Source organism: Rhinoderma darwinii, chromosome 3 (assembly GCF_050947455.1).
Source record: "Rhinoderma darwinii isolate aRhiDar2 chromosome 3, aRhiDar2.hap1, whole genome shotgun sequence".
In the NCBI taxonomy this organism is placed as follows: domain Eukaryota; kingdom Metazoa; phylum Chordata; class Amphibia; order Anura; family Rhinodermatidae; genus Rhinoderma; species Rhinoderma darwinii.
In genome coordinates, this window is record NC_134689.1 from 391,872,041 (window position 1) to 391,881,138 (window position 9,098).

General features: G+C 43.1%; 1 non-coding gene across 1 annotated transcript; it reads left to right on the forward strand.

Annotated features, from left to right (window-relative positions):
- The first annotated feature begins 233 nt into the window (after positions 1-233).
- Positions 234-305, forward strand: TRNAE-CUC (transfer RNA glutamic acid (anticodon CUC)). The gene has a single exon. It is a non-coding gene; the product is annotated as a tRNA-Glu (tRNA).
- The last annotated feature ends 8,793 nt before the right edge of the window (positions 306-9,098 follow it).

Below are 9,098 nucleotides of genomic sequence, written 5' to 3' on the forward strand. Positions count from 1 at the left end.
AAGTTCTACTTATAACGGTGGCAAAGGCATTGCCCAATAACAGTGCAAATCACCGCGCCCGCATAATAGTGCCAGATGCAGCACTCCCTGCCTGTGACTTTGCAGTAAAGTTGCGGTGGGGGGGGGTTTATTTAGTGATTAATTCGCCCAAAAAAAAAACCCATCCATTCGATTGATCACATTTTTGCTGGTTGTGTAGTTCATATTGGATAGGTGTAGCTGACCTGGAAGTTTCCCTGGTGGTCTAGTGGCTAGGATTCGGTGCTCTCACTGCCGCGGCCCGGGTTCGATTCCCAGTCAGGGAAGGATTGTTTTTTTTTTTCTTCTAATTTCTCTTTCTTATGCCGTTTAAATTTGTGAACATGCATTTAGCTGTGTTTAATAAGCTCAATTTAATAAGCATTTCTCACAAGGGTTAAGTTAAAGAGATGTATCTCAAATTACTCATAAGTTCTGTAAACCTCTGGACTGCTTCTTCTTACAGAGCCTGAAAGAAGCACTGTTAGTGCCATTTGTATATACATTTTCTGTACAACTTATGTTATTGTTTGCTGTTATCAGTCACTATAGAAGAGGCTGGACGCAGCTGCAGGGTGAAGGGAAGCCGACATGACCGTCCTGGTAGGGAAAGGGTTAATTAGTTGAGGGAGAGTTGGAAAGAGCTGAAGGAGGGACGGGGAGGAGTTAAGGGGGACGGGGGGCCGTTACTGCGCTTCCCGCTGTTTCTCGGCATTGAGCCGGAAGCAGCGGGAGGAGTAACATAAGAAGCAAGTGTGATCGCAATTTGAGTCACGTTACGCCTTGATCTCCATGCAGGTTCAAATCAGGTGGGGGGGGGGGGCGAGCTCGGAGAAGCAACAGATACACTGAGACGTTTCTCAAAGTAAAAATCCTTCTGACTTTATTTAACTGTAGTGGTCGCTTTTATAGCGTCAGAACAAAAAACATTCCATAACATATGAGTCATCTGTATATTCAATAAAACCCATTGGTGGAACACAAGGTATTCCCTTTTATGCTTAGGGGGGTTGGTCAAGTGATTGACCGCCATCTGTTCGCAATTTCAAAAGAGACAGCAGAGCAGCTGCAAACTATTTCTTCTCTTACCCTTTCTAAAATACCCATTCACATGTTCTCCTCTATAACATTTCACTCCTTGGGGCCCCAGATACATTATACATATATTTATTCCATAACAATCCCTCCTTTTGTGATTTTACCAACACCTAAATTCCAATGCTACTTCTATCTCCTGATAGCAAGGCTTCGATCCATTTCTTCACTTGATTCACACAGGTATGTAGGTGGGGTAATCTCACAACACTCTTTCATCATAATGTATAGGCCTCTGTTTGAATGCTTCCCTTATTTTGCAAAATGTATAACAATTGAAACATGTAAGCAATATAAACAATATTATGAAACATATCAAGGGTTGGAATAACACGTGCAGTATCTTAGTGGCAGTGGGGGAAAATCCTGTAAAAACGTCATACTAGTGATGGGCACTGGCATCTTTTATTGCTGACGATAAATTTATTACTTCCCTAGCTGCTATTGTAGCCAATACTTTCACTTTACTTAGAGTTACATTATGGGCTGCTATCAATTTCTTTACGTCTTTAGACTTTTGTAACACTTGTTTTAACTCTTCCAGTGGCAAACTAAAATTTCCATAGGGCAAAGGTTCAGGTACCCATACAGTGGACATTATTTCTTCTAAAGTAGGCAGGAACACTATAGTTTGGTTCCCCCAAGTCAAATGCGTCACATTGTATAGACATCCTGAAAATGGTCCTATGAGATTAAACTGGCTAAGGGTCTGCTTGTTGTTAGTTATTAAGCATACATGCTGTGGACCTACTTCAATATAAACCTGTAGGTTAGCTTGTGGGATTATAGTGAGTGCGCATACATTATCCTGGTGCTGCATTAGACAGGGTTCATATATCCCTGACTGTTCATTACATACATATCCTTGCTCTGTTAACTGGCACAAATCTATATTCCTTGTCTTATTTTGAGAATCTATGTGTGTTCCTTTCATTTCTGGCATCCAATATTGTCCTAATAATGTCACCGGATCAGTCATTACTATTGGCATAACAATAAATTTGCATAATAGAGTAGGATTTTTCACATTAAATGCTATTAGTCTTCCTGCGCACCATTTAGGTGTACACTCAGTATACTCAGGCTGTAACAATAACCACGTATCATTTCTCTCTCCTATGGGCAGAATGTCTGTCCATTGCCTAACATGACTACTAAACAATTTATTCTTAAAATTATTCATCTGTTCTTGTTGCCACATCGTTTTAAGCGTACATACTGTCCAATTTACAAAGGTTGATACATTCTGTAATGTTCTATATTCGGTTAGCATACTTTCATTAAAAACATTTAGAAACAGTTCATCTATAGCTAACCCTTTTTGCTGTAAGTAAAAGGTAGTAGGTAACCATGAGGCACCTCTCCTTAATGCAGTAGATGTGTCATCTCCCACTGAGTTTAATTTGTTCATAACTGTTTCTAACTGTATACCATTCAATACTCCTAATCCCGTTCCTGCCCCTCCTAATAGCGGGTCATACCATTCTCTTTTTTGTCTATGACAGCTGGGGGATTCAGGGAAGGAAATATTGAAGTGTACATTCTTTTTCTGCTGTTGGGTTACAGCGCTCTTACAAGTGTGTGCGATTCTTTCCAGACTTTGTACTGTTATATGTGGCTTAAAACTATCTCTTAAAATTGTTATCAAGAATACAAAATATCTTCTATTTCTTATTTGGCTATTATTCATACATAATATCATCCCATCAGTTTCTTTTATTACAATCGTAGAGTTGAGCCTCTCCTTGTTGCATCTTTCATAAATCTTATTTATCATTTCATTTCTATTTTTACTGGTTGTATATTTCTATAGATACTGTAAATCTGGTTCATAACAACAAAACAACAGCCGTCTCTTCTTGTATGCTAATGTTGGCTGTTTTGTCTATGTGAAGGTACACAGTCCCTCCATGTGGTCCTTTTCTCCAAGTCCCTTCGGTTGTAGTCACATTTGTAGTATAACACGGGGCATTGGCCTTACAGGTGTAGTTACCCTGCTTTCTATCCACTGTGGCATTCGCCCACCCTGTCCTGAACTGTTCCAGTGATTCTGTACTGATTACGTGTACAGGAGTAGCAGTTCTGCCTTTTTGTATAAGAGCACACGCAACAACCGCCGCAACAACCGCAAAGATCTTCATTCTTCTGGCTGAAGAACCTTTTTACAATGACTGGCGTGAATCCAGCTTGCCTTTCCTTGTAGCTTCACTGAGGTGCTTGTAACGAGTAGGACTTGAAAAGGACCATCAAACCTTGGCTCAAGGCTCTTCCTCACGTGTCTTTTGACAACGACCCAATCTCCTGGTTCTAGCTTATACGTCAACTGAATCAGGACCTGGAATGGAAGCAAAGACTTGTGCATACACCTTGGTCAATTGTTTGTTCAGCGTTTATACATAATCTGTTAGTCTACCATACTGCATTTGGAGCACCTGTGGAAAATAACATCCTAATCTGGGAGCCGACCCAAATAAGATCTCATATGGGCTGAGACCTGTTCTTTTTGTGGGCGTGTATCTTACTGAGAACAAGGCTAATGGTAGACACTCGGTCCATGGTTTCCCGGTTTCTACCATTGCTTTTTGGATTTTCAATTTGAGAGTCCCATTTAGTCTCTCAACCTTCCCACTGCTCTGTGGATGGTATGGTGTATGTAGGGCTTGACTTATGCCTAGAGCTGACAACACATAGTTCATGATTTCACCCGTAAAATGAGTTCCTCTGTCGCTCTCGATCACCTCTGGAACTCCATATCTGCACACCACCTCATTGATCAGTTTCTTTGCTGTGGCTACGGCTGTAGCTTTGGTTACTGGAAAAGCTTCTGGCCATCCTGAAAAGAGATCAATACAAACAAGCACATACTCATAGGTACCGACTTTTGGTAATTGAATATAGTCTATCTGCAGTCTCTGGAACGGATATATATAGGTCTGGGTGTGTGCTTCTGTGGTACTTTTACAGTTCTTCCAATATTATGTGTTGCACAGATCATGCATCCTTGTGTAAAACTGCTGGCCATCACACTAAACCCTGGGGCATACCACACCTTGTTTACCAAGTCCATCATTGCCGTTTTTGATTGGTGAGTTGCTCCATGTGTTATTTGGGCCATCATTGGGAACATTGTCTTAGGCAGGCACAGTTTATTCTTACACTGCCAGAGGCCATCTTTTCGTAGCGTTGCTCCTTGGGCCGTCCACTTGTCTTTTTCTTCTTTTGTTGCTTGTCCTTGAAGTTTTTGCAGTAGTTCCGGGCTTACAGCTGGTCTTGTTTCCTCTGGATCTTTTATCTGACATACGGCTGCTAACACGGGTAGCTTCTGTGCTGCTTGCTTTGCCGCTTCGTCTGCCGGGCATTTCCCCTTTTGTCTCTGGTGAACTCACCTTAGTGTGAGCTTTAATTTTTACTACTGCTACTTCTGTGGGTAACATCAGGGTCTCCATCAAGTATTTTACAAAGTCTGCATTCTTTACAGGTGTACCTGCAGAGGTCAAAAATTGTCTAGCCTTCCATATGGGGCCATAATCGTGTGCAATCCCAAAAGCATATCGAGAGTCAGTGTATATATTTGCTGTCTTTCCTTCTGCATGTTGGCATGCTGCTGCCAGGGCCTTAAGCTCCGCTTCTTGTGCTGAGCGGGACGCTGGTAAGGAGGCTGCTTCTAGGACTACATCTTCGGTGGTTACTGCATATCCTGCAAGAAAAGATCCTTCTACACAATACCTTGAACCATCCACAAAGAGTATTAGGTCTGGGTTTTGGAGTGGGGTATCTTTCACATGTGCAAAGCCCACTGTTTCCTGGGCCATAAAATCATGTTCATCAGTTTCAGGCAAAAATTGTGACCATACTTTACCTACGTCTTCTCCCCCTTGCTCCAAAGGCAGTAAGGTAGCTGCGTTCAATGTAGTACAGCGGTGTAAAGTAACCTGCTCAGGAAGAAGAAGAGCACAGGTTAATCTCAAATGTCTTGCAGTGGACAAATGCTTAGGTTGTACTTGAGTTAGAATAGCAGTAATATACAAGTTTTTGTTTTGCCTTCTCCCTCATCTAAATCCATAAAGACTCGTGTGAGTGATGTCACATCGCCTCCTGTGTAACTTTGCTGGAGGGGGATGGTCTCTTACACATAAACCAAAATTGTACCTGATCAGTTCCTTCACCCTTCCCCCCTTTGTGGACTCTGCGAGAGTGATGTAGCAGAGTTCAAAACTACATCTCAACATAACACTAATTTAACCCCTTGTAATGTACAACAGCCTGAAACAAAAATGACTTTTTCCTGACAAACATTTGATCTTTACAATGACACAACTCATGTGTGAAATCAAAAATAAAACAATTGTAGTTAGTTATTCAATAAAACAGAAAATATTATCTCTGATAACATTAATTACTGCAAACCAATAAACAGTATAACGGTGGGGGCACATACATTTTCAAACCCCCCGTGTCTCACAGTATCTGTAGTTTAATACATCTGAATTATCAAAACACATGAAATCTGATCACATCAGAACACATAAATATCGTAACTTTTATAACCAACAGCGCTTGCGCAAAAGAGAAGAAATGTATTTCGGTTTGTAGACATTACTGATATATATATATATATATATATATATATATCTCAGCAGTGCATATTGAGATCCCTTTGTCTCATCAGCCCTGCAGACTGCACCCAGTCAGCCCCCCTCCTCCTCCTCCCAAACACAGCACACTTTAGAGGGGAGGGAGGGGGGTCACACACTCAAAGCTTCTCACAACTTCTCACAACTTCTCACAACTTAACACTTTCAATGCCTGCAAAACAACATACGTATCTGCAATCATTCATCACACCATTGTATAGGAATTATCTACGTTAATGTTTAACCGTACAATCTGACGGCCACCATCTCTATCTTATAATTACGTGTTGTTTCATCAGTGAACTAGACTGGAACTTCTGTAAATAGAAAAAACACTACAAATGACAAAATTAACAAGGTGATTATTTCATACTGATTTGGTTGGGCCGGGCGTGGCCACATCAGGGGCAGGGGGGGGCAGCCTCTCCCATTGGAAACAGTGCGCAGGGGGTTTCCCACCAACAATGAGGACACACTCAACATGAGGTACGGACGCCATTACCGGGCGTCGGCTGGTCCTGTTCTCTAATACATACAATATGACACAAAGTCATACAAAATATCTATATCAGCATTCAATGTTGTGTCCATTCATTTCAAGAATAAGATTACATTTCTTATCTCACTAGCAGCTGTTCTCCACCTCCCCCTTCTCTTATCACACTAGTTGATTCTAAATTATACCATATGGGAATTTACTATAAGGTCATTTGCAACTTTAAAACAACTACTACTTCTATAGCTTCCTTTGCTTTAAACTTTACTTTATAAAATATGAATTTCCTCTGACAACCTCCTGCACTTTTACTTCAGTGTATTAACATTACATACATTTGTAGGCTCTTTGTTGCTTTCTAAAAGATGCTACAATCCATCTACTCCAATCTGCTTTGTCATTTGACTCTGTGTGGTTCTGGACTATCCAACTGAGCCAAATTACAACCAACTAAACAATAATCCCACATAGGATCTGCTCATTATATCATCTATATTTTTCCAGATCTAATCTTCCCGCTTTTCCCATTCCACATGCCTTCATTAACTGATTCGTTCCCTGCGTTGCCTTTTTACCTTCTCTTTCTGCTACTGCCTGTTTGGCTGTCAGTCCTTGTGGGTGCTCATCTCGTCATAGGAACACCAAGTTCCCCATTGACTCTTATTACAGATTCTAGCTGACAGACGAATTCCATTCTCATCTGTTTTAGACAGTTTCTAGTCTCCGTACTTAATAGGGACACCAGTTCCCCATTGTCTAGTTATAAGTGGTCGCCTAAAGGCAGACCCTAAGTTATGTAGGGGGTAGTTTTCCTGATAGGTGAATTTCTGGATTTACGATCCCCTAGTAAGCTTACACCCTTTCAACAGGTGCTTGCTCACCCATATGCCATACCTCAAACTCTCGTTTGCCGTGACTGTTTCCCATAGCCCTGCTATGATGGAGGGGACTCTTACCCTTCTCTCTCAGTTTTTATCTTCACTAACAAACACTATGGCTATTGGCTGTTAGGGAAAGTCCCACACTAATCCCCTCAAAACCCTTTTAAACCTTCTTCTACTCTGGCCAGAGAATTAAATTCCTTTTATAACTAGCTTACTTTCTTCTTATTCACTTTAAACACCACTCAAGGAGATATCCTCCACACCATAACAGTAATATGACAAATATTCCTGATCCAAATAATAAGGAAAACGTAAAATCAAGCTGTTCATTTGACATGCCGGATTATCGGATTGCAGAAAATTCTGGAATTTTGAGCTGAAAATCAGTGCATGATAATCCCCGCAAGTACCTCAATGCTGTACACACATTTTCGGTATTTTGCCGGATTATCAGATTGCACAAAATTTTCGATTTTCGGGCGAAAATTTAGCCTATCATAATCCCCGTAGTCACCTGAAGCATGTACACATGTTTCTGGTAATTTGCCGGATTATCGGAAGTTTTTTCCAAAAACAATTTCCTTATTCTAAAATGCATTTGTGACACAAAACTGGGTTCCTACAACATTCATACAAATACTGTCATGGAGATCAGGCACTTTATCCTGAGGGTAGGATTACATATAGACTTGACCAGATTTTTACACTAAAAATACCCTCATGTGGCCCCTCTATCCCTCAGGAGTACTACCGGGAAGGTGACCTACCAGACAGGAAGGTGCAGAGCAGAGTTTGTAAGAATTAAGTCTTCTTACCTTGCTGCAGCAGTGGTCTGCACGTTCCTTCGTCCGGGTGGTCGCCATTCAAGTCCCGGGAGATCCCCTAGGTGGGGTGCCGTCCTTCTGGTCAAGTCCCTGGTTCGGGCGCCAATTTCTGTGATCGCAATTTGAGTCACGTTACGCCTTGATCTCCATGCAGGTTCAAATCAGGTGGGGGGGGGGGGGGCGAGCTCGGAGAAGCAACAGATACACTGAGACGTTTCTCAAAGTAAAAATCCTTCTGACTTTATTTAACTGTAGTGGTCGCTTTTATAGCGTCAGAACAAAAAACATTCCATAACATATGAGTCATCTGTATATTCAATAAAACCCATTGGTGGAACACAAGGTATTCCCTTTTATGCTTAGGGGGGTTGGTCAAGTGATTGACCGCCATCTGTTCGCAATTTCAAAAGAGACAGCAGAGCAGCTGCAAACTATTTCTTCTCTTACCCTTTCTAAAATACCCATTCACATGTTCTCCTCTATAACATTTCACTCCTTGGGGCCCCAGATACATTATACATATATTTATTCCATAACACAAGTAAGCTCCCCGTTGCCCGGCTTTTAGAAATGGCAGAAGCCCTTATGTTAGAGCGGCTGCGTGCCGCTGCTGTGCACCACGGTCCCGGATGGCTAGAGGAGACCGTGGCTGCAATAACGAGGATCCCGGACGCCGTTTCGCCACGTCGGGCACGGCGTTCGGGGTCTGTTGAAAGGGACAGGCTCCCCTCCCCCGGCCCCCTTACGAGCATGGCTATGGCGGCGGGGGGGGAGTCGGCTACAACCGCTCCTGCGCTGGGCAGGCAGAGAGCGGTGCCAGGGGTGACGACGACGCAGGCTGGGTCGACCCGTCCCTCTCGGCGGTCCCGACCTCCAGAGCGCCTCAGTCCGGAGGTAGTCCCGCGGACACGGCGTCGCAGAGGGAGCCCGATCCCGGACGCTGCAGGCCAGGCAGCTGGGAGGACCGCCCCTTCCCAGGCCCTGCGTCCTGGCAGGACTCCCAGGCCGCGACGGGGTCCGGCGGTAAGCAGGGAGTCGCAGGCTGGGCTCCCTGTCACCCCTCCCCCATCAGATGGAAGATTTGGAGAACAAGGTACGGCCGCCCCGCATGGTGATGTTCCGGCCAGGGGGCAGGCTTCGTCAGGAT